Below are 26787 nucleotides of genomic sequence, written 5' to 3'. Positions count from 1 at the left end.
CCCTCATTTCTTGCATGGTGACATCGATGATAGTGGATCCTCATTCCATATGACCAACAACAAAGAATTATTCAGTGGCTTGGAGGAGAAGGACCTTCATATGCACATCGAAATGGGAGATGATGGAAGGTATAGTGTGACCGACATCAGTATTGTTACTTTTCAGAGGGAGTCTAGTTCTCCTCTCACATTAAAATATGTCATGTATGTTCCAGGTTTGAAGAAGAATTTTGTTTTAGTTGCAATGTTGGAGGACCATGGCTACGATGTGATATTTAGAAAAGGAAAGGTTTTTCTTCATCACATAGCCTTAGGACAAGTAAAGCGGATCGGGGTTCGAGTGAAGAAACTCTATAAATTAGATGTAGAAGATTGTGCTAATTTTAGCACAAAAGCAGAGAAGGTGCAAAGACGAGACATCAGTGAATTATGGCATATAAGACTGGACTACTTGTACCACAGAGCCTTGAAGATCATGCAACAGATTTCTACAGGACTTCCCAAGGGTGCACTAGAGCAGAAAGATACATGCAAAGGGTCATTAGAGGAATTTTGAGGTCTAAAATGGGCCTCCTAAGGAAATTATAAAATAATAGTGGAAATAATAAAATCATATTAGATTACATCATAAAATTTTAGAGGGAAAAAGAAAAAAACTACTTTTTCAACTTATCTCCCTATGGGTTTACTAAGCTTTCGAGCAGGAATATTCATTGGATGCATAATTTGATTCCTCATCCAAAGAGTACCCATGTTTCATACTTTCGATGGACCCTGCTACATGAAAAATAAGAAATACATGAAAACGTGATTGCATCCACATTTTTTCATGCATTTCTCATTTTTCGTGTAGCAGGGTCCATCAAAAGTATGCAACATGGGCACTCTTTGGATGAGAAATTAAATTTTGCATCCAATGAGTACTCCCACTTGAAATTTTAATAAAACATTAGGGAGATAAGTTGAAAATACAAGTTGAAAAAGTAGTTTTATAATATTATTATTTTTTAATCTTTTTACCTTTTTACTCCAAAAATGGTGAATCATCCCCCATGGTTGACATCATCATCTTGAATCCTATTGGTTCTTATAAATTTTATTTTGGTTGTACATTTTCTTAGGAGGCCCATTTTAGACCTCAAAATTCCTCTAATGGTACATTGGGAAAGTACACCAAAGCCACCTTTCATGATAAGGACAGTAGAGCGTAAGTGATCCTTAAAGGAGTTCACTCATATGTGTGTGGACCATTGTTGACAACCTCCACAACCAAGCACAAGTATTATGAAATATTTTTAGATGATTTATCACATAAGTGCTATATTTTCTTCATGCAAAAGAAAGATAAGACGTTATCTAAATTTTTTGAATTTAAAGCACTTGTTGAGAAAGACATTGAGAGCAAAGTGAAGGCTCTTAGGAGAGATAACAATGGGGAATATGTGTTGAATGAATTCAAGAACTTCTATGCATCAAAAGGCATTCAACGAGAGTTAATAGCACCCCATAAGCCATAATAGAATGGGGTGGCTGAAAGGAAGATCAAAAATATTTTGGGAGTTGCACGGGAAATGTTACATGACCAGGGCCTACCATTGCACTTGTGGGATGAAGCATGCAACACAACTGTATATGTGTAGAACATAAATCTTTATCAGATTCTTGGGATGAGTACACTAGAAGAAGCTTTTTCATGTAAGAAACTAGATGTGGCACACTTCAGGATATTTGGTTCGTCAATTTATTGTTATGTTACCAAGGATGCAAGGAAAAATCTAGAGCCAACAGCTTAGCTGGGCATATTTGTGGGGTGCACTGATACACCTCACAACTATCGGGTGCACCTAACATCTCACAGGATGACAATGGTTCATAGAGATGTAAAGTTAGATGAAGAGAAGGCCATGAGATGTTCCCTTGAGAGGTAGCTTCAGTTACATGCAGATGAGGAGATTTTAGCTCAAAGAACATCAAGATGATGTGGAGCAGCCACATGCAGAGGAGAAGAGAGAAGAAGCACCCACTCATGCAGACTTTTATAGATGGAAGGAAGCACACAAGAGAAGCTGACAGATTGATGCATGATGCTAGAGATAATGTGGGAGAACCCACATCACAACACAGATAAAGGAGGTCACCAGATCGGTACACTTGCTATATGGCTCTGGTGAGCGAGAGTGTAGAGATTGAGCCATCCTCATTCAAGGAAGCCATGCAAAAACCAGTATGGGTTGATGCCATGGTAGAGGAGTATGCCTCCATTATTAGAAACAGTGCTTTGGAAGTGGCCCCAAGACCGGCAGACAAGTTAGTGGTGAGTTCCTGATGGATTTACAAGGTAAAGCAAGCAACAGATGGGAGTGTCAAAAAACACAAGGCTATATTTGTGGGCAGAGGGTTCTCTCAGGTGGAGGGAATTGATTACGAGGATACCTTTGCTCTGGTAAAAAGGTACTCTTCAATAATATATATTCTATCACTTTCAGCAGATGGGATGGAAGATACATTAGATGGATGTGAAGACAACATTCCTAAATGGAGTGATTGAGGAAGAGGTGTACATTGAGCAGCCGGAAGGATTTGAGACCTTCAATAGAGATTCGCATGTGTGCAGACTCAAATGAGCAGTGTATGGATTGAAATAAGCACCCCCGTGCTTGGTACACCAAGATTGATAGCTATTTCACCAGGTTGGGCTTCACCAAAAGTGAAGCAGATGTAAATTTTTACCATATTGCAGTTGAAGGTAAATTATTGATTATAGTATTATATGTCGATGATTTAATTCTAATAGGTGATGAGAAGCTGGTAAAATATTGCAAGATAATTCGAGATGAAGGACCTGGGGCTCATGCATTATTTCCTTGGTATGGAAGTGTGGAAAGGAGACAAGGAACTATTTGTCTCTCAGGGAAAGTATGCCAACGAGATATTGAAGAAGTTCCACATGGAGGGAAACAAACCCATGGAGACTCCTCTAGCTGGAAATTGGAGGATGGAATATGCTACTTTAGGCGAAGTAGTGGAGGCTACTATTTACAATCAGCTTGTGGGTTCACTTATGTATTTAGTGAATACACGGTCGAACATATTTTTTGCAGTTAAACAACTTAGTCAAGCAATGGTTAAGCCAACCAAAATATATTGGAAGGCAACTAAACATGACTTGAGATACCTTAGAGGAATCACTCAGTTTGGTCTTTGGTACAGATGGATAGAGGGAGTGAAGATGTAAGAATTCACAGATGCATATTATGTAGGGATTCCATCTGAAAGGAAGATCACATCAAGGGGAATATTCAGTATTGGGTCAACAACAATTTCTTGGTACAACAGGCAGCAGAGATTAGTTGCACTCATTTCGGCGGAAGCATGGTACATGAATTTTAGTCAAGCAACTTGTGAGGCTATTTGGATGAGAAAGATCCTTGTTGGGTTACTTGGTCAACAGATGGATCCTACAGTGATTTACTGTGATAAACATAGTTGTATCAAACCCTATGAGAATCCCGTTTTCCATGATTGGTCCAAGAATATTAACATCTAGTATCACCATCTACGAGATTGTGCACAGAGGAGTGATGATGTAGACATATTGAATAAGGCAGTATCAAGAGGAAAATTCAAGTTCCATAGAGACAAGATTGGGGTATTTGATAATCCATTTCTTGTTGAGGGGGAGTGTTGAAAATGCAACAAGAAAATCCTAATTTAGTTTTGTCCTTGAATTAAATTAGGAATAAAATTGTAATTCCACATCACAAGACAACTTGTACAAGTTAACTAAGTTAATTTGACTTAGTTGGATTAGTTAATTCGAGTTGAGGGTCTGACTTGAGTCATGTAGAGTGTCTCCTACTTTATAGGAGCCCTGGTTGAGTTTTTTTTGAGTTGTAATTAATCAATTCAGTTTAATTGAGTTAAAGTCAATTAAAATAGTTCCAACTGATGGAGGAACTAGTATGAGGCCAGATAGTGGGGTGCTTCTTCATGTGTTCAACCATTTAATTGATGAGTAACTCATAAATAACTCATGCATGTTAGATCTGAGAGTTAACTAGATAATATTAGAGTTCAAGGGAAATGTACTATAGGTTGTATAATCATCTGAATTGTACAGGTGGTGCATGCAGTGAGAGGAAGGCCTATGAGGATTGCACAATTCATATCGAGGAATTTCCATAATTAATATAGGGATAATTCCCAAGGAAAAAATGAAAGGAAATAGGGACTTGGGCAAGTCAAAATTTGGTTAAGTATTGGCCTAGGCTTGTCTTGAAAGGTGTGAGATAGATAATACAGAGGTTGCTTGGGATTGAGCAAAGCATTGTAATCTTCACATATTTTTTTACTAATGCAATATACATATAGAAGGGGTTTTTAGTTATGGCTTTCCCCAGGAAATCATTGTGTAATCTGTTGATTGAATTCTTTTTCTTATATGCTTCATGATTTATTAATTGTTTCCGCTGGTGAGTAGAGTAGATTCAAGTCCATTGTTTTAGTAAATTACAATTATAAGTTTGAATCTACAAGGGATTTATACATGAGGTACAACTATGATTGTGTGATATTTTAATGGATAGGGCTTGAAATATTTAACTTCCTTGTATATTGCATATGCTTGTTTGTCAATGGCAGTGTTTTCAGTCACTGCAAAATTTATTTTCAGCTGTCAAAAGGGTGAAAAAGAGTATAAAAGTTGTAGCCATCTCCAAAACCACAAAATCTCTTAAACCTAAATCAAACCCTCTCCATAGGATAGTGCTCAGAATAAACTTTCCAACGGTATGAGGAGGCCCAAAAATGGACTTTTGGATAAGAAGATATGGCTTGTTGAAGTTCATGGGTTTTGTTGCCTTTGAAATAAGGGAGAAGAGCATATCAGAGGTCCAAGAGTATATCGCAAATTGCAAATCAGAGGTCTAAGGTAGCGATGAGGAAATCAGAGGTTTGGGGTGAAATGAGCGATCAATGATCGTTGATATCACAAATTGGTAGATCGGAAATTTCTCATCCATGACACATAACATATCGGTGATAGGAGGTTCCAACAATCTCACATATCGACGATCGCAAATGATAGAGGACTAGCAACAAAGTGATCATCGATATTGCAACTCTCATATCAAAAGGATCAAGCGACATCGCACATCGGCGATCGACAATCACAACAGCGCAAGACATGTCGGCAATCGGCAATTGATGATCTTAAAGTGATCACTATGAAGAAATTGCGGGAAAACAACATCGATGGTGTTAAAATGCAGGGAAATTCCAAAAACAATTTAACAAAGAAATTCAACGTAAAACCAAGTTTAGGCAAGCCTTTTCTCTCTCCTCCAGGGGGCCACGTGGTAGAATATTATTGGATCTGATAAATCAATGGTGGCACTAACATCAACAAGATGTGGTAGTACGATGGACACATGGCATGCAGATTCAACGTGTTGAGGGGTCATAAGGGGTCAAAACAGGGTAACACGTGTCACCACTCATAAGGTGACATGTGGCAGAGGATGACGTCACATCAGAGATCACAAATCAGCGCTTGCAGGTTGAGGCATGTTTTTACCTCGAAGTTAAAACCTCGATTGTGATCTACAGATAAAGAGGCTCCGATAAGGGGGCTGGCCTGTGTTCACATAAAGAGCCGAGGAACCAAGAGCCGATCACTAAAAGGCTATAGCAAATCAGAGATCGCAAACATGTAGCAGTTCAATATAAAAACCCTAACTTGAATCTGCCGATAAAGGGTCTCCAATATAGGGGCTAGCCCATAGTCACATAAAGAGCTAAAAGAACCAAGGGCTAAGCATAGAGGGTGATCGATGATTAATAGTTGTGTTGTGCATCAAAAAGGAATTTCCGATTGCAAACCTTCGATAAAGGGACTCCGATAAGTGGGTTGGCTCGTGATCACATAAAGGGCCGAGGAACCAAGGGATAAGCACTAAAGGGCTATCGTAATCAGAGATTGCAAACAAGTTGCGGCTCCAATATAAAAATCCCGATTGCGATCTGCCGATCGAGGAGCTCCAATATTTGGTCAAGCACCCGGTCATAGCCTCCGGTCATAATAGAAGAAAGGTAGAAAGGGGCTAAACCAAAGGGCACCAATGGATATCGGGACTCACTGTTCTGTAATGCCTCTCAGTGTAAAATTCTTGATACAACGATGCCCCAATAGCATGGTACAAAGCTTTGAAGGAGTACCGGTCGACAGCTGAGGCATTGATTAAGGGCATGGTGCAACGATAAATCAGTATGGGGACTCAAGAAGACTTAATGCCTCAGCGTGGAGCTCCACTCAGTCATAAATGTAAAGGACTGCCCGGACAAACTCTGCTTCTACTCTGTAACAGGAAACCATAATTGATCGCTATCATCTCCAGAGAGTGGTGAAGTCAGGCAGTTAAGATGAAAGCAATAGGAACTGAATGCAGAACAGGAGAAGCACACTAAGGAAAAGATGTGGCATGATTAAGGGAAATCTCAGAAACAATAGAGGGATACTTCCTCCATCATCTTTCTGTTTTCCCTTTTTCTATTATTCTATAATTTCTGTTTATTTTCAAGAAAGGAATCAAATCCTTAGAAATCATTTTGGGTAGCAGAGCTATCGCAGGCCGAGGCACCTAGTCAATTGGACAGTTGGCCCTTGGCTAAGATATTTTGTAAATGTGGATTCAAAGCCCCCCTTCTCTGTATAAATAAGGGGGAGAAACACTTAATACAGGTTCCATAATTCTGCACCTGCAGTGGTCCAAATTCTTTGGTTCCATTTTGGTTCTAATTGCTTGTTCATGAGGGACTAGAGCGATATACATGCTGAATGTAATGGACTGGGGATTGGGACTCGAGGATTAATGAAACTATTCTGTTGATTCCTATCAGAGCAATGTGCAGTATGTTTCCTCTTTTGTTTATCACTTCATGTATGTTTTTCTCCCTTTGAAATAGTGTAATCAAGCTGTTGGTTTCTCTCTAATTCATGGATTTATCTAGGCTGCTAAATAGCGAACAATACTTGTGTATAAGAAAGAGTTAATTCTGTTAGTCTATAACCTATAGTACTTGTGTATAAAAAAATTTACTTGTGTTATTCGATTAACCTGCAATACCTGTATAAGCACAGATTTACCCATGTTGTTTGGTGATAAAGGTACCCATGAGGTATCTGGAATCAAAACTTAATAAGTGCTCCATGGTTTCTACCATTTCACCTCTTTAATCTTCCATACCTCTGTTGGAACACTGTTTCTTAGGATTCTATTTTATTTACAGCCCTACGCATCTATTTCCCTCCTTTCTCTCCTCCTCTTCACCTTTACTACAACTTCAATATTAAGATTCTCATTGTTGTGTGTGGCCACCAGAACCAGAAATTCCTCCTTGAGATTAGCCCAATTCACCCCCTAAGAATTTGGATCCATGTATCAGCTTAATTTTTCCTTAATGAAGGCCTATTGAACCAAACCCCCCTTTATTATCTTTTCAAACTACGTGACTATTGGAGTGCAACCAAAAGACGCCATTGATAATCTTCCATGCACTCCTCTCTTTAATATTTCCTAGGCACCGGTCTACTATCGACCCAAAGGCTATCTCTAGGAAGTTTTCTATGTCTCTCAAAGCACTTGTGCTATGGGTGCTAAAAAAGTGACAACAAGTAGGATAATTTAATTTGGGCCCTGTGGACAGTGCTGGACCTGCCAACATGTCAGGGGATCTCTCTGGTAAGAAGTCCCAACTAGACCCTTGATCGTTTGGTGTAGGATTCCCAACAATGGGTCGTATGACATCGCCTTGACCGCAATTTCGCATAGAGGAAAGTAAGATGTCCCTGTTGGTAGCAAGGGTGTGACATATGCAGCAAGTCAAGGAAGGTGCATGAGCGGTTCTAACACACAAAGGGTGAGGTGAGTGCACCCCTTGGAAACCTGTGAAAACATGGAGTTAAGAAGGGAACACACGAGAAAATATGCATCACAACATGGAAGGCAAGTGAGCTAGCAATCCAAAGTGATGGTTAAACTAGAAACACATTTTAGTAAGATCCATACATACATATACATAAAATAACTACACATGCATGCGTAAGCAAACATATACATATATCATTTAGAGTAAACAAGATAGCTGAAATACAATACGACATATGAATGAAACGTGCTAGATCTGTTATATTAAGAAGTGAAAGTTCCAGTCATACAATACAACCATGACCAACCACTAGTTTCAATAGTGGAATGTTATAGTCATTGTCGCCTGCTCCTCGAAAGAGATATACTAGCTCTATAAAGTGGAGAAGCCAAGGCTCGTTACAATACTCTCCAAGCTTTCTCTACGATACTCCTATCAGAAGCTTAGCTGACAAAAAGCCTCTACAATGAGTTATGAGGGACTATATATAGCAAAGGGTGGGGTGGCCTTTGACATTCCCTTTGTGATTGTTCACCTATCCTCATGACTCTTACACTACTCTATGACTGTTACATCCAACTATCGACACTTGATATTTCACTTGATAAGACATTACATACAATCTGCACATGTACCCATGTGAGAAAAAATAGGCTTGAGCAAGCCATGCAAGACATCACTAAGACTCAAACAACTATGGGAATACCAACTCTTTGACATCTTCATGATGGTCGACAATGGTGAACTGATTCCAAGCTTGGTAGTCCGCGATGGTGTTCGTGTACTCGGCGGTGACATCTTTCTGGAAATGAACTCTTGCCTCCATTGCATCCAGTTACACTTCTCGAGCTCCTCTTTCCAACTCGTCTGATAGCATGTGCATCATTGTCTTGAGCACGGATGGACCAATGACATACTGATGCATGGTGTCTGCACTGATCACCAAGTCTGTGCTGGTGGCTATGCGCATCAACTTGTCAAAGTACGAGTCAAGCTCTAGTCGGACATGTGCCTTTGCCTTTGCTTGGGTGAGTGTCCCAATATATGGGATCATGTGTGTGCACACAACACTATCCATACTCTTGAATACCCATGCATGGGAAGCCTGTAGACTAGTGATGAGCTGCGGGAGGTCTTCATAGTTCTGGATCTAACTCCGGATGCATGCCTTCATCTCAACCGCTTTGGGCTTCAACATCTTGGGAAAGTGTAATGAGGCTCCCTTGTATCTCATTGTCCATGTTTTCATGTAGTCAACAATAATATGCAACGCGCATTCCTAGCACATTGGTGCTGCCAACCGTTGATATGGAAAACTACTTTATGAAAGGTGCCAAACTTGGAACACAACACTCGCATGACGGACTCATGGGACAATACTTCATCCAATATTGCCTTCTTCAAATCTTCTCGAGTGGATGTTGTAACTAATTCTCCTCCTACTTGGCTGTCTGTAACCCCTTAGCCATTCGCTCGTTCTCTACTATCAAGAAGCGAACACTCGAGCTAGTGGCTTCGGCATATGCTCTGGCAGCATTGGATAATGTTATTGGATGCTTGCGCACGTCAGACACAATCACTCGTTCCTCAAACTGTGCAGGAGATGTGTTATTATCTGGAGTAGACACGCAACGAGATTACATAACTCTATGCTGCGACTCGTCAAATGAGATGTTGTGCATCTCTCCTTCCGGATTGTCTCCAAGGATCTCAGTGTCTCCTTGGTCACTTGGGACTTGCTCTGCTTCTGGATCGGATGAAGCTGGTAAGTCAACCTCATGGTGGTAAGGAATGAGGTTGATGTCTTTCTTTAACTCATGTTGCTCCATATTCATATCCATTTACTCAAGTGCTTGTTCAATCTCTTGAGCAAAGTCCTACTCCTAGAATTGCTCAACCTGTCTATGTGGTGCTAGCTGTTCGGATGAGTCGACTACCTGTATGGGCGTAGTTTCATCTGTTTGTACATGTTGCACCCCCTGCTATACCTGTTCTTGCTGTGCTTCCTTCTCCTGTTTGTGCAGCTCTTGTTCCTTCCAGAGTTTCTCCTTCAACTCATGCAACTCCTTCTCTATTTCCTCCATTCTCCATTTTTCTCTCTGCCTTTGCACTTTCCTCTTGTTGCGTTGTTGCCTCTTCACCTCTACTGCCAAATCTGCTTTCTGCACAAGTGGTTATGCTCTGAACTTGTAGTTTTTTTCTACCTCCACACTGTCGACAATATTCCTCTTGCCTTTGTCATGCGCCAGTATGTTTACCTCTACTGCTGCTGCTATTGGTGCTCTCCTGGATGTTGGTTCACGATGCTTTGCTAACCATTCCATGACGATGCCGACTGGTTCATTTGGTCTAGAGAAGCTATAAAAATATCTCCATGGGTCCTCCTCTGCCCAATGACACGCCCCGTGGATCCACTAAAACTATACTCTCGTGCAGTGATCCTTTACAAAACAATGTGGGTCATACAGATTGTAGCTTCGGGTGTCGAAAGTATATTTCTTGATCTCCTCTGCTTCGACATCTACATGCTTGAAATTTCGTATCTTGTATAACTCGATATGGCCAATGGAGAGGTCCAAGGAAAACTTCGGCAAAACATGCAGAGGCTTCTCCGTGCTTTACATCTGTATGAACATGTTTGACGGTGAGGCATACCAATATGCTATGTTGATTAGTGCCTCCATTACTGCCTTCGACATGCAAGGTGGATCCTGCTCAAATATCATCTTGTACATGAGGGTGACAAAATGATCTGACAGTTGTGTGATAACTCCTCTGAATTCGCGCTTAGACAACATTTTATAATAAGTGTTCACAGAGATCTCCGCTGATGTCCATGCGCACTTCAAGCCCAAGAACTCCTAACGGGCATAGATTGCATCCAAGATGTAAGCAGACATGTAGAATCATCCTTGCTAACCTTTGGATGGATGTCGAGGCCTTGTTACCTATTCCTTCAGCCTGTGAGCCAACATGTCAGACCAGTTGCATGCTTTGCCTTCACTAGCTAGTTGGTCCAATGCGATCCCCCAAATCTGTGAGACGGTCTTGGTTCTCTCTTGGCCATACAAATGACATGAAAAGATGACCAAGTATTGATATGCCTTCCACAATATCTTCGTCTTGTAAACCTGGTTGGGTGTCATCCTGAATTTGGTTGGCTCCTTTACCTAGTTCTTCAAGATATCCCTGGAGTTGGCATTGCTGCTAGGTAGGCTGAAGGGTGTTTCCATGGCGACCACTGGCTTTGACATATGATACATTTGTTCATAATACTATGCCCTGAAGGTAGAAATCTCCATCCCACTGACACTGCTCAATGTCATCGTCTCAGGATTAGCATGTGAGACGATCCAAAGTATCATGTCTGTGCATGGGAACACAAGATACCTACATGCAATCCGGTTCAAGCCGAATTTTTGGATGCTCACATAGACTTGGTGGTCTTCGAGGTCTTCCCAAAATGTGCTTGCAAATGCGTCATTGACCTCTTGCGATTTCATCTTGATGTCCTTGTCTACAATCAGCTTGGTGTCTGCATAGATGGATAAACTTGTAGACACTCGCTCAACTGCTGCTCCAGTTGCGCTTCCGCCGGTGTCCTTTGATCCTACTCTCTTGGAGGCCATTGATCCTAAACTGATGAGAGGCAGATGGACACCTTTCACTTTTCATTTTTTTTTCAATTTCATTTTCATAGCTATGCATAACACTTATTCATTTTAGAGGCGGAAGAGGGATCTTGACTTATTGAGAAAATAAGAGTTTGTTCCTTCAAAGAAGTAGTTTATATATACCTCTGACATGCTTGTTAAGGTTTTCCCCCTCACCTTACTCTACTTGACTGAGCTGACAAGAGTTAACCGAAAAATAACCCTACTAGAGTAGGTGACACTAGTTAGTGCGCAAGTGTTGTGTTTTCACCAAGGTTCACTTCAAACAGTACGTATTTTCCATCAACGTATCATGGACTAAAGGTAACAGGTTCTTCATAGAGAGGCAGGAAGACAGATAAATAAGTATTGATAATTGCACAAGTCCTCTTGTACTTTACCCAGCTTGTTTCAAGAGTTGTGCACGGTCTCATGCAAAACTAACATACGAATGGAACAAGCAAAAAAACAGCAAAACAAAGCAAAAGTAGAAGTAAATGTGAAATAAAAGCAAGTAAGTAAACAAGAAAGTAGGCAAACAAACATGTAAAACAAGTAAGAAAAAAATCATTGCAGGCAAACAAATGAAAATCAAACACTACTCCTACTCCTAAGCTAGCGGTGCATGGGCCTAATCACATGAAGTGATACTTCCAATGTAGCTACCGATGCATTGGTTGATCCATGTTGGTGAAGGCATGATTCGAAAACAACACAACTGTGTGAAACAACAAACATGAAAGATATAAAAATGAAGACAAACACACTCCAAGTCTAAATGTGTCCACAAAACGTAAGTGAGTGTAAGTACATGAGATAAAATCCATGGACTTATTGTGGTGTTGTGCGACACTGCGTGTAGATGTTAAGCATACACATACTCTTGACTGCGACATGCAAGCAAACGAAAGAAACAAAGACAACTTGCATCATGCACGTGTGCTTGCAATGTAAGATTCCTCCAATGCATGAGCAATGGGATTGTGTAGTTCGAGTGGAGGAAGTATGATCTGTGTGTGAGATTGATCTTCAATGCATACAAATGAGTGATGAGGAGCCTTGGGTGTTTCAACAATTTCCTGATCGGAAGTGAAACCAACCTTAGGACAGCGAGGGCCTAACATAACCATCAACTTGGGCTGAAGTGCATCGATAGTATGGGGGGTTTCGACTTCATTGGCCGATAGATCATCATAAATAGGTGGCTTCGAAAAATGAACTATGATAGAATCATCATCGTGATTGAATACGGAAGTAAATAGATCACGACAACTAAGATCATAAAAATCAATGATTTCATCAACATCCTCATGATTTGATGAATCAAACAAAGGGTAAGATGAGAAGCGGACAAATTCACCCTCTGTGTTTCAGGAAAAAGTAGATGAAAAGTCAAGTGGATTTTCAATGAATAGTTGGTCCTCTCCATTGTTGGATGATGAACTGACATCTGGTGTGTTCTACGAGTGATCAACAATGGGTGCATCCGTAGATGGAGATACACATGCGAAATCATGGATTGCAGGTTCACCAAAGATATCAGGAAAGAACAGAGGAGGCTAAGACATCACTATGACTTAGATAATTGTGGGAAGACCAACTCTTCGACATGTTCACGATGGCCGAAAGTGACGAACCGATGCCAAGATTGGCAGTCCACGATGGTGTCCATGTACTCTGTGGTGACATGTTTTTGGAAATGAACTCTTGCCTCCATTTCATCTGGGTACACCGCTCAGGCTCCTTTGTCCAACTCGTTTGATAACATGCACATCATTATCTTGAGTGTGATCAGACCAACAACATACTGATGCATGGTGTTTGAACTGATCACCAAGTCTTCGTTGGTGGCTATGCGCATCAACTCATCAAAGTATGAGTCAAGCTCCAGTGGGACTTGTGCCTTTGTCTTTGCCTGGATGAGTGTCCCAAAAGATTGGATCATGTGTGTGCACACAAACAACATCCATACTCCTGAATACATGTGCATGGGAAGCCTGTAGACTAGCAATGAGCTGTGGGAGGTCTTCATAGTTCCGTATCTAACTTCGGATGTGTGCCTTCAGCATGACCTCTCTGAGCTTCATCATCTTGGGCAAGTATAACAAGTCTCCCTTGTATCTCATTGTCCATGTTTGCATGTAGTCAACAACAATATGCACATTGACAAGATACACTCTCTCCTAGCACATCACTGCTGCCAACTGTTGAGATGGACAACTGCTTTATGCATGGTGCCAAACTTGGAATACAATGCCCACATGACTGACTTAAGGGATAATACTTCATCTAGTATTTCCTTCTTCAACTTTGCTCGGGTGGATGCCATAACCAGTTCTCCTCCCTACTTGGTTGTCTGCAACTCCTTAGCCATTCGCTCATTCTCTACTATTAGGAAGTGAACACTCGAGCTAGTGGCTTCGGCATATGATCTGGTAGCATCAACCAATTTTGTTGGATGCTTGCGCACATTAGACATAATCACTCATTGCTCAAACTGCGCATGAAATGTGTTATCATCTAGAGTAGACACTCTGCGAGATTGCACAACTCTAGGCTGTGACTCATTGAATGAGATATTGTCTCCAAGGATCTCAATGTCTCCTTGGTCGCTTGGGACTTGCTCTGCTTCTAGATCTGGTGAAGCTGGTAAGTCGACCTCCTGGTGGTAAGGCATGAGGTTGATGTCTTGCTCTAACTCCTGTTGCTCCATATCCATATCCATCTTCTCAAGTGCTTGTTTAATCTCTTGAACAAATTCATGCTCCTACGATTGCTCACCCTTTCTGCATGGTGCCAACTGTTCGGATGATTCGACTATCTGTATGACCACAATTTCATCTGTCTGTACATGTTTCACCCCCTGCTGTACATGTTCCTGCTGCAATTCCTTCTCCTGTTTGTGAAGCTCCTTTTCCTTCCACAGTTGTTCCTTCAACTCATGCAACTTCTTCTATGTTTCCTCCATTCTCTATTTTTCTCTCTGCCTTTGCGTGTTCCTCTTGTCGCGTTGTTACCTCTTCACCTCTTTTGCCAAATATTCTTTTGGCACAAGTGGGTCTTCTCTGAACTTGCAGCTTTGTTCTGCTTCCATACTATCGACAATCTTCCTCTTGCATTTTTCGTGTGCTGATATGTTTACCTCTACGGCTACTGATTCTGTTGCTCTCTTGGATGCTGCTTCACACTGCTTTGCTAACCATTCCACAGTGATGCTGACTGGTTCATGGGGCCTGGAGAAGCTGTAACAATATCTCCATGGGTCCTCCTCTACCAAATGACATGCCCAGTGGATCCACTGAAACTGTACTCTCATGTAGTTATCCTTTACAAAACAATGTGGGTCATACGGATTGTAGCTTCGGGTGTTGAAAGGATATTTCTTGATCTCCTTTGCTTCGACATCCGTATGCTTGAAATTTCATATCTCATATAACCCAATCTGTAATGGAAGAGTAGGACAAGGTGCCTTCTTCTTCCAGTGCAGCTTAGCTGATAGTCCTGCCAAGATGTGGTATGATACTTCTTGCATGACGAGCTTGTCCAAGGAAAACTTCAGCAAAACATGCGGAGGCTTCTCTACGTTGTACATCCATATGAACATGCCGGATGGTGAGGCATACCAATCTACTATGTCGATCAATGCCTCCATTGCTGCCTTCGACATGCAAAGTGGATCCTGCTCAAATATCATCTTGTACATCAGGGTGAAAAATGATCTGACAGTTGTGTGATAACTCCTTTGAAGCTGCACTTAGACAACATTTTACAATAAGTGTTCATAGAGGTCTTCGCCGATGTCCATGCCCACTTCAAGCCCGGGAACTCCTCATGGGCACAGATTGCATCAAAGATGTAAGAGGACATGTATATTTCTGCTTGCGATGTTTGGGTGGCCGTTGAGCTCTTTATACCCATTCCTTCAGCCTGTGAGCCAACATGTCAGACTAGTTTCATGCTTTGCCTTCACTGGCCAGTTGGTCCAACGCGATCACACAACTCTGCGGGAAGGTCTTTGTGCTCTCTTTTCCATACAAGTGACATGCAAAGATGACCAAGTATTGATACACCTTTCGTAATATATTCGTCTTGTAAACCTGGTTGGCTGTCATCTTGAATTTGGCTGACTCCTTTACCTAGTTCTTCAAGATATCCCTAGAGTTGACATTGCTTTTGGGTAGGCTGAAGGGTGTTTCCATGGTGACCACTGGCTTCAACATATGATACATTTGTTCATAATCCTGTGCCATAAAGGTAGCAATCTCCGTCCTGCTAACACTACTCAATGTCATTGTCTAAGGATCAATGTGCGAGATGATCCAATGTGTCATGTCCGCGCATGGGAACACATGATACCTACATGCAATCTGGTAGAAGCTGCACTTGTGGATGTTCAAATAGACTTGGCTGTCTTCGAGGTCTTCCCAAATGTGCTTGAAAATGCATCATTGACCTCTTGCCATTTCAGCTTGATGTCCTTGTCTACAATCAACTTGGTGTCTTTATAGATCGACAAACTTGTATACACTCACTCAACTTCTACTCCAGTTGCGCTTCCATCGATGTCCTTTGATGCTGCTCTCTTGGAGGCCATTGATCCTGAACTGTTGAGAGGCAGACGAACACCTGCTAGATCTGGAGACATGGAAACATGCATGGCAAGAAATCTGTCAGCCAAAACCAAAGCAAACTTGAGGAATGACATGAAACATACCTAAGGATTGACTGGAAAGGATTGCACAATTTTTCTTGGGAGGTTGGGAGACTAGCTGCCGAAACTGCGCAAAAGGAAATCTGGACTGCTGGGAGACAGGTTGACTGTTGGAATTATGCAATCTAGACTGGCCTTCTGGGTGGAATTGCTTAATGCAAAATTCAGAGCTCCAAGATCGATGTGAAGAAGTGAGCTCTAAAATGTCGAATAAATAAGTTTGAGGCTCATGATGTGCATGCCACAAATCTAGGAAAAAGCGACACTTTGAGGAAATATTCTAAAATGATCTTTGCATGTAACCTCCAGCTACTAAAAATATCTCCCTAAAATATAGGGCTTCTTTTTGCATGTTTATTTTTTCTATTTTGGGAAAAAGCAGCCCATGCATGCAAGTCAAGTTTTCTCGGTCCCAGGTGGAACCAGTCAACGTGATGGCACATGAAACAACTTGCTTGTCTGAGGGAGAAATTTGTGTAGTTTTGGGAGGGAGTTGGGGTGGTTGCCCAGAGGGATTGCACAATTTCTAGGGTGATCAACTGACTACTGCCCAGGATTGTGCAATTTCTTGGCTGAGCAGTCCTGCTGGGTTAGATTGCATAGTTTTCTCTGGGAAGGTTGACTAGTAGGATTGCACAATTTCTAAGCCCAACAGGATGCCAATAATAGTTGCACAATTTCTGGAGGGAAGATTGGTTACCCTCCAGAATTGTGCAATTTCTTAAGGGAGCTGCTCAAACAGCAACTGGAAAAAGTTCGAGGAAGCAACTTGTGAGGGAAGTGAAACAAGCCATCATGCACAGGTTGTCATAATGCTAGAAAACCACTGAAGCTCATGTACATGATAGTGCAAGACATGCTGCCGAGGATGGTTGGTAGGGAGGCTCCAAAATGAAACTAAGGTAAAATTTTGGAGGGTGGTTGTAGCTGCTACAACATGGCCTTGTAGACTAATGCTCATAAAGGAGATAAGCCACTCATTTCCTTCAATATCTTTCTGAGTCAACATGGGCACAATTGACGAATCCAAAGAAAACATATAGAACAAGAAATATTTGCCATAATCAGAATTGAAAAGCGTAGGTGCATTGAAAATAGAATTCTTAATCTAAGAGAAATCATCCTTTTCATGTTTATCTGAATTATATCATCCATATTTCTTGATCATCTCTTGTATGGGTTTGACTATTTGAGAAAAATCAGAGATGATTTTTCTCAGAAAATTGATTTTACCTAAGAAAGACTGCATTTCCTTCTTATTCACTAGGAATAGGATCTGCATGATGACTTTGACCCTCTCGGGATCAATCTTAATTTTGGTATTTTCTATGATGTTCCCCAATAGAATCCCTTTGGACACACTGAAGACTTTCTTCTTAGGAATAAGAGAAATCCATACTTTCGAGACCGCTTGGATATCTATTTTAGATGACACACATGATCTGATATTTTCTTGTAGCATACAATAACATCATCTAAATAAACAAAAACACTCTAACCTATTAGGCCATGAGAGGAAATTTCCATTGTTCTTTGGAAAGTCACACATGCGTTTATAAGTCCAAATGACATCCTCTTGAAAGGCAATGTCCCCCATTTGGTCCAAAAGGTAGTTCACAGTCTATCTGGTTCTGCTACTAGCACTTGAATATAACCAAAGAAACCATCTAGTAGCGAAAACATTTCAGAGCCAGATATTGTCTGGAGTATCTTCTCCATGGATGGCACTAGATAGTTATCTTTATTAGAAGCCTGATTAAGGTTATGAAAATCTACACATAATCTTATCTTTTCAGACTTCTTTCTGATTGGGACCAAATTGGAAACCCACATGAAATGTATTACTTTAAAGATGATCTAAGAATCCAACAACTTTCTCAATTCCTTTTGTATAAGGGGTTCTAGTGTTTGGATGAACTTTCTGTAGCTTCTATTGGAATGGTTTCGCCCCTTGTTTTATAGGGATGGCATTCTGGATAATACAAGTGTCATAAGTCTTTATTCATTGTATGTCTAGGTGACACATCATGATACTGTTTGAATACATGTATAATCTCTTTTTGTTCTCATGGAGAACAACAAGCATTGAGGTTCACATACTTCGAATCTTCGGGAGTTCCCAAATTGACTTGTTTAGATGCTAAATTTGAATTCTTTGTGTTGGTTGGCCTTGTAAATTGGTTCTGCAGGTCATAGGACTTCTCTATGGACATGACACCCTTAGGAATAATGTTTCCTTTCGTTGCATTAGATGCCTCCTGAAGAGCCTAATCATGCTCATCCTCATCTATGGAAGCATATTTGAATATGTCTACATTATACATAAAGTGTAGTAAAGTTGTTTGTCATTTAAAACACGTAAGTTAGTGACATTGTCTGGTACAGATGATTTATATAAAATTTTAATAAAAAACCATTTTTCAATGGTGGCATCCTAGCGGCTGCATTTTCTAATGAATCTGATGCAGTATTTCTAAGTCCATGAACAGAAATAATATAGAAATATTTGAAATTATTGATCAAATGCCATACCTCCTGCTGGTATTTTTTAAGCTGCAGTGCAACACATTGTATAGTATCTCATACATGATGAGTGACCACCTCTGAGTCACCAATTACCTTCTAAATTTCTACCTTTTACCTTCAGGTAAATAAATTTCTTTAATCTGAGTACAAGTGCTTCATATTCTACAGTATTATTAGTACACTCAAACTCCAGATGGCATGAAAGGATATGCTTCTTATTGCGTAGGTCTTGATGAACAAAACCAACTCCTAAACCATCCTTCATCTTTGAACCATCAAAATATAAAGTCCAAATATCATGAGCTACTAAGATACTTCCTATACTACTATTACTATTATTACTACTATTATGTACACGTTTCATTTGCACCAGCTGTAGAACAAGGAAGGATCTCTAGCTATGTATCTGGTGGAACGGGTGATGGTTGTGCCTGATAACACCCGAGGTTGGTCTCAAGGAAACAATTCCAAAAAATCAGGTCGCCAAAAGAAAAAGGCTCGTTATGGCCCTCAAGTGGTGTCATGGTGTGTTTCATGTATGACTCACTATTCACTCAAATCTAGTTATTCTTGCTCTTATATGGAAGCTACAAATGTGATCAATCCATTGTAAAATACCCTTTAAATTTGATAGACCAATATCTGATAAGAGTCACACCATAGACTTTTGGTTTGTCCTCAATTACAATATTTATACATTGGTGAACTCAATCATCTTTTGATAACCTGATGAGCACATTCAGAATCTCACCAATATCATGGACAAGAGACCTATCCAGCTGAATAATTTATGCATCGATTTTCTCCCATTTTGCATATATTTTCTTTGCTACAGATAACAACATTACATTTAAGGATGCACCTGAGTCGAATAAACAATTATGGACATTATAATTGAAAATTCCAAATGTTGATAAAAACATAGGGCAAAGAGTTTTAGATTTTAATGTTAAATCATTCACTATAGATTCAAGGGAACCAGAACATTTACCTAACAAATTTTGAGAAGAGGAAGCTTTATCACTCATCGAAGGTTGTGAAAAGGTTTGGACAATAAGTTCACGTTGTCCTGCAATATTTGCGAGCTCATAGATAGAAATGTTGGATCACGTCTTCTTCATATCTTCCATTATGTTATAATCAATAATTTCACTAATAGGAGGCAATGTTGAAGTGTTTGGAAGAGTGGATTTATTTGACAATTCTGAAGTGCTAGACTTACCTTTACAGTTGGAGGAAGTGTTCTTGGAATTAGTTGCATCTCTAGACTTACTCTGTGCATTCTGAGCAGGATTGACGGGTGGTGAGATTCTTCTTAGCAACTTCTCTTTTAATTTTTGTCTTGTCAATTCCTATTCAGAGATGGGCCCTTTACTCCTTAAACTGTATCAACCATTTTGATTTTGTAGGGGGGGGGGGCTCATTCTGTGGTGGTTCTTCAACATTATTCTTGTCAATATTGTAGATACAGTGATATGCATTCACTGCATGTCCAACACTTTTTCTTTCTTCAGCTGCTGCAGGTTCTTCTGTTTCTTTTGCTTGTTCTGTCTGCTTGTCTGCTAATAGGGTATCCACAATGTGTGTAGCTAGAGCGTTCATGTTGTGATTTCACTGAGGGAACATATTTTTTGAATGATATTATTGATGGAAAGAACAATAATTATCCATTCCAATACTTTCTATATTCATCACAACATTCGAGCTCTATGCAGACTTGAAAGGTTGATTGTTGCTGGTATTATTATTCCTTCGAAAAAGGAAGGACTTGGGAGGCTTTTTGTTGGTAGAAGTCTCGCTTGATCTCTTCTTTAGCTTTGAGATTTCATTGGTGAGTGTCTTCACCATCGTGGTCAAGCTCTCGATGTCTAATGATTCCTTTCCTTTATCCTTACTAGAATAAGGTTGCTACTTCCTACTAGTTTCTTTGGAGTCCTTTGATTCATCATCATCCGTAATAACTCCAATCATGCGCAAGCCCTTCTCAACGACAACCGCTTCTGCAAAATTTAATGTCAATGTCACTTTCATGGTTCTTTTCACAAATTGGGAAATATTGGTGGGCAAGTCAACTGTGTAATAATCAATAGTGATTAAATTGCGTGGTTTCATTCCTCGAGGAAACTTATTCAATATACGATTGAATTTTTGACTAAAATATTTCACTTTCTCTTTCCCCCCATCTTGATGATTCCGAGATCTTTGAGTAACATGGTGAAAATCTTATCATCAAGAAACTTCTTGAGAAATAACTTTTTAAACTCCCTCCAAGTGTGGATTGAATTGACAGGCAGACTTTGATACCATGTTACTACTTTGCCTTCTAATGTATAAGGGAAAAGTCTGCAGGCATCATCATCGTACCTCACCTCCAACATTCATATATGCATGTAAAAATCATCGAGGTGATCTTCTGCCTTTGTCTTCTTATCTGGATCATACTTTGAAAGCAACTTTTCTGGATGTCTTGGCATCTTATGTAAATTGTCTAGAAGAGCAAGAGGCCCTTGGGCCATCTAATCCAAATCTTGGTCGACCATGCTCTTATCTCAGTGTTCTTCCTTATTAAAATCTAAGGAATATTCACTGTCTAATCCATTGAAGAGGTCGTTAGAAAGAAAAACTGTGTCATCCTTGTACCCTTCGTTAAGAGGTGGAAGGTGTGGAGTACTAAAGAAGGTATGTTTTTGATGATTATTGCAACATCTTTTCATTAAAACTTACAAAACTTTTCCATCATGAACTAGGTAGATGATAAGGAATTGTAATAAAGCCTGTAAGATTAATGTGCAAAATGAAAACACTGACAATTGTCATTTTCTTATGCAGGAAGAAGGAAAAACGAAAGACTTCCGTTCCAAAGGAAAGGACAAGGCCAGGTTAACTGTTGTCCCTTTGACGGGGAACCGTATGCAAACAAGGCAAACCAAATCAAAGCGTATTAGCCCTGGAAAGGAAATGGAGATATCGGCTCGGTGCAAGAAAGTAAAGAGATAACTGAGAACCAACAGTTCGGCGAATCCCTTAGGATCCTTTGATCCTGAGGGATTGCTGCTTTAACTATTTTTGCACCTAGACATCTCCGCCTTCGCCATTATAAAAAGGGGTAGCACTGTTAGCCCGGGAGTCTGTTATGTTTTTATGTAATTTATCTTAAAGTTGAGACTTTGATCATCGACTCTCGATTGAGAAGTGATCCACTGTAATTTTTTCTTATGCATTAATACAAACTCGGTTGCTATTTCATCTTTGATTCTGGAATAACTTCAAGCGGTGTACCCCTGGAGGCTAAGGGCCCGACCCTTGAGGAACACTTGCTCCTATACTATTACTTTTAGTTTATGAATGGTTTTCTCATCAGCGTTATTTGGTAATATGATATGTTCTGTTAATTTACATCACAGCTCTGTTATGTTTGATTTATTGAGTAATATCATTTCTGAAGATAGAACCATTGTATTAACTTTGCAACGTATTGTTGTTCCTTTAAGTGTTGATATAGTATTGCTGATCTTTACAGAATAATGTTGTTGTTCAATTACAGAGTATCTGTGTGTACACTTATTCATTGGTAATACTGAACTCATCTTAGGGATTATGTTTCCTTACGATTGTTGAATCTATAGACGTTGCTGTTCCATTTTGAAATACAGTCGTATTCTTTATAACTAAGATTGACAACCGGATTACCAAAATTAGATTACTATTAAGGTGTGCCGTGTGCATGTATGAGTGGCTTTCAAGCGCTGTTCTATAGTCCATTATTAATCAGTGCTGTTCCATTTTTGTATGTTGTTCGATTCATCCTTAAAAGTGGAGGATTTCCATTTGGTTTATGTAGGACACGATTATTGCATTTGATCTTGTAGACTAAGGTGTTATTTCTTATTAGACTTAATTGTTGTTACATCTTCTTGTTTGTTGTTCCATTTCTTATTTGTTGTTCCATTTCTTGTTATTTGCGTTATTGTTACTTTGGTGTGAAGAACGATCTAAGACTGTAGCGGGCGTTGACATTTACTGTTTGGCCCCCAAATCAATGATCTGTTGCCTGATTTCCTTTGGCCCCATCAGTTTACAAAGGGATAAGTTACTGCTACTGAACCCTTGACTGATAAATTGCTTAGTTTTCTGAATGCATGATTTAGTCTTTAAAAGTAGTTTGTTGTAAACAAGCATCTGTTTACTCCTGTATTTTTGAGCACTATACTACTAGAATTACTCTGGAAAATGATAGCCTCAGACTGAGACACTCTTTGAAATAACAAAATGTTCCTGGATTGACAAATTAATGTGAGGTAATTAGAGGTGAAAGAGACCCTTTTTACAGCTCGACATTTTGGCGCCGTTGCCGGGGAAAGAGTGTAGCCATTTGTTTCTTTTCAGAGTAGTGTAAGATCCTGCTAGGGAAGAATTGGGTTTTAAAAACGGAAGGTAAGAACCTACGTGTGGAGCACGTAACAGCCCTGCTCCTCTGCCCGCTTTCCTGTATATTTTTAATTGTTTTGTTTGGGTAGAATCTAGCAATTGATTTGTGTGCATGACTAAGCAGAAAAAGCCAGAAAAGAATTCCAAACCTCTACCCAAGCCAGAAAAAGCTAAGGGGCCGTGACCCTTGGCCGATCAACCTTTATAGACAAAATTTTTAAGAAAGCAGAATCTCAGCCTTCAGTAGGACCCATAAAAGTTATTTCCAGACAGCCTACTAGTTCCCTTCAGGCCACATGATCACCATCTGTAGCCTTTGCTGAGGTGCATAGTCAAACTGAACAGCAGGATTTTCAAGAAATTGAAAATTCTACTCCATAACTATTGCAAGAAGGGAATTTCAGCAATCTTTGTGAAGGAAGAGGAGAGACAGGGGAAACTGAGGAACCAAGGTCTCCTCTTGAGACAACTCAGCCATTGAAAAGCCCAGATAAGGGAAGTGTTGCAAAGATCATTTTTGAAGAAACCCAATCTCCTCAGAAATTAGGCACTCTCATTATCCCAGATAAAGGAAGCGTTATTAAAACCATTCCTGTTAAAGCCATTCCCTCTCAACCTAGGAATACCCTCCTAGATATCCCAGAAGGTTATTGGCATATATTTGATCAAATGGCCCAAAACCAGCCAAATACCCAAACCTCTACATTGCAATACCCCATAGTGGATACTGCAGCAAATGAACCTATGAAAGAAATCCCTCTTCAGCATATCCCTACATTCCATGGTCTTACATCTGAGGATCCGGATGCATTCCTATTTGAATTCGATGTGCTGTGTAGGGGATATGATTACACCACCGACCCCCAGAAACTGAAATTATTTCCCTCTACATTAAAAGGGACTACTCTAAGATGGTTTATGGGATTAGGTGGCGGAGTTATAAATAACTGGGATCAAATGAAAGAATCTTTTAAAAAAAAATATCAAGACTATTGTAGGTCTAGAGAACTAAAAGACGAAATATTCTAGATGGTAGCTAGACCAAATGAAACATTAGAGGAGTACGTGGAACGTTTTCAGTATAATCTTCAAAGATCTCCTTATGCATCCCTACCTTTACCTGATAATGTGTTAAAAACAACATTAATTAGGGTTATGAGGGAAAAATGGATTGAAACATTAAACATTATGGGGAAAGGAGATATTTATCAGGAAAATTTTGCTAACATTATTGATTTATCTATCAGGAGCTCAAGAGGCAGCACGAGACTAAAACCGACAGAACATGATCGCTTTGTAAGAGATAATAAAATTTCGGTAGAAGGAGTAACGCGTGCAGAAATTTGAAATTTATTGGAAAATTTTAAAACTGATATACTAGGGATGCTAACTACACAACTTGATATTATGCAGGCCAAATAAAAGCAAATGGAGGCAGAAATAAATTTGGCAATCTTCTATCCCCGATGCAGGAAGAAACATAGCCATAAGGAGTGTCCACTAGATGTAGTCCAAACATGCGCCATCTGCACAAAATACCACCTTACGGAAAGTTATCCCTCACTTCTCGGATTAAAAGAAGTATACAAGGAAGCAGAAGAAGAGCCAGAATCGATGTATCTGCTCAATCAGCGCCGTTAGTGGCAGCCGCGATAGTCTGGTATGTTTTCAGACCCAACTTCTTCTTTTCAGTCCCCACAGTATAATTCTCAACCATATAATATGTGGCAAAATCAACCTCAACCCCCGTTTCCAAATTGGTCACCACAGTCATTTCCCTCATCAACCCTGTGGCTGAATCAAGAAAGCCAATTTAATTGGCCGAATTTTCCCTATGCCCCACCATATTGGCAAAGTAACACATACCCAGCACAATGGACCCCTCCTACTTCATAAAGTCCAGCCTGACAGACAAACTGGCAAAGACCGATGCATCAGCCAGTAGTAACCATTTCGCTCCCTCAACCTACACTGCCAACCTTACAACAAAATCCCCAGTCTAACCTGATACCGCAACTCCCAACCCAACCCAACCCTCACCCAAATAATAGACTAGTCCAATCTGTCCAAATTGTAGAAACACTAGAAATAGGACCCGATCTGAGGGAGTGTAATGATCTTCAACTAATATTTGGGCGTATTATTGAAACTGAGGGAGATAAGACAGCCCATGTTGAAAATCAGTTACCTAGAGAACAACCGTCACAAGAAGAGGATGTGAACAAACAAAAATCTCATAACCAAGCAACCACATCCTCTCCCCCGTTCCTAGAACGATTAATCATACCTCGACCTACACAATATCCTGATTTTGACATTCTGGGAGAATTACAAAATTTGTACATAAAAGTTCCATTCCTCCAAGCCATTCAAGACATTCCAATATATGCAAAGACTATCAAAGAATTGTGTGTAAAGAAACCAAGGAGGAATATAGCAAACAATCCAAGAGTCCAAGTAGTTGGCACTCTATCTGACTTATTATCAGGAAAAGAAACACCCATTAAATACGAAGACCCAGGAAATCCAATAGTAACCGTACAAATTTATGGTCAAACCTTCCCCAATGCCTTAGTTGATTTAGGAGCTGCAATCAACATCTTAACAACTACTACTTGCCAAAATCTAGGCATTACATCTGTAGAGCCCACCTCTACCTTACTAGAACTGGCTGACCGGTCTGTGGTTAGGCCAGAGGGCACACTACATGATGTCATGGTATCTGTTGACTCCTGGGAATATCCGACCGATTTTCTGATAATAAATCCCAAAAACCAACTTGATGGACACCCATTGATTTTAGGCAGACCTTAGCTTGCAACTGCCGATGCTTACATTGACTACCAACAAGGCAATATGACCATAACCAGAGGAGTGAATATCAAGAACTTAGCTTTATATCCTCCAGCACAGCTAAGTGTAACAATAATGAAAACTAATAGGCACCCTGTATCATACCTTACTGATAACATTAGATCTCCATTAACTATACAAGAGGCACTTGATTTTAAAGACCAAACAGAAGACGATGCCATTAATAATTTTATTAGTCAAACTGAACTCAGATCCCGCACACAATGTCACATGATAGAGGCAGCATTCGATAACGAATTAGAAGAAGATCCTCTTAAAGATACACATGACCAAAAAATACCTGTTACCTCTGTTGCAAATAGTAAAGCTGTGGAAATTGAACTGGGAAAAACCTTAAACATTAATGCCAACCTCACCTCCAAACAAGAAATGAAGCTCATCCATTTATTGAGGAAATATAAAGAAGCATTTGCATGGGACTACCCTGATATGAAAGGAATTGATCCCCAATTATGTACACACCACATTTACATAGAAAAAGATGCGAGACCTGTTCGCCAGCCTCAAAGGAGACTTAATCCTCATCTAAAATATGTGGTAAAAGTTGAACTTTAAAAACTTTTAGATGTAAATTTCATCTATCCTATATCCAATAGTAAATGGGTCTCTCCGCTTGTGGTGGTACCAAAAAAGAATGGGAAATGGAGAATTTGTGTGGACTACAGAGAA

The 26787-nt window shown here is 40.0% G+C and overlaps 1 pseudogene; it reads left to right on the top strand.

Moving 5' to 3' along the window:
• The first annotated feature begins 2158 nt into the window (after positions 1 to 2158).
• Positions 2159 to 26787, top strand: part of LOC149238481 (alpha-galactosidase 1-like) — a 49443-nt pseudogene continuing 24814 nt past the window's right edge.

Source organism: Pinus tabuliformis, chromosome 8 (assembly GCF_031772625.1).
Source record: "Pinus tabuliformis cultivar Carrire ecotype Pingquan chromosome 8, CPIR1, whole genome shotgun sequence".
Classification (NCBI taxonomy): Eukaryota; Viridiplantae; Streptophyta; class Pinopsida; order Pinales; family Pinaceae; genus Pinus; species Pinus tabuliformis.
The sequence above is the reverse complement of the archived record's forward strand: the minus strand, read 5'-3'. Positions and strand labels throughout refer to the sequence as shown.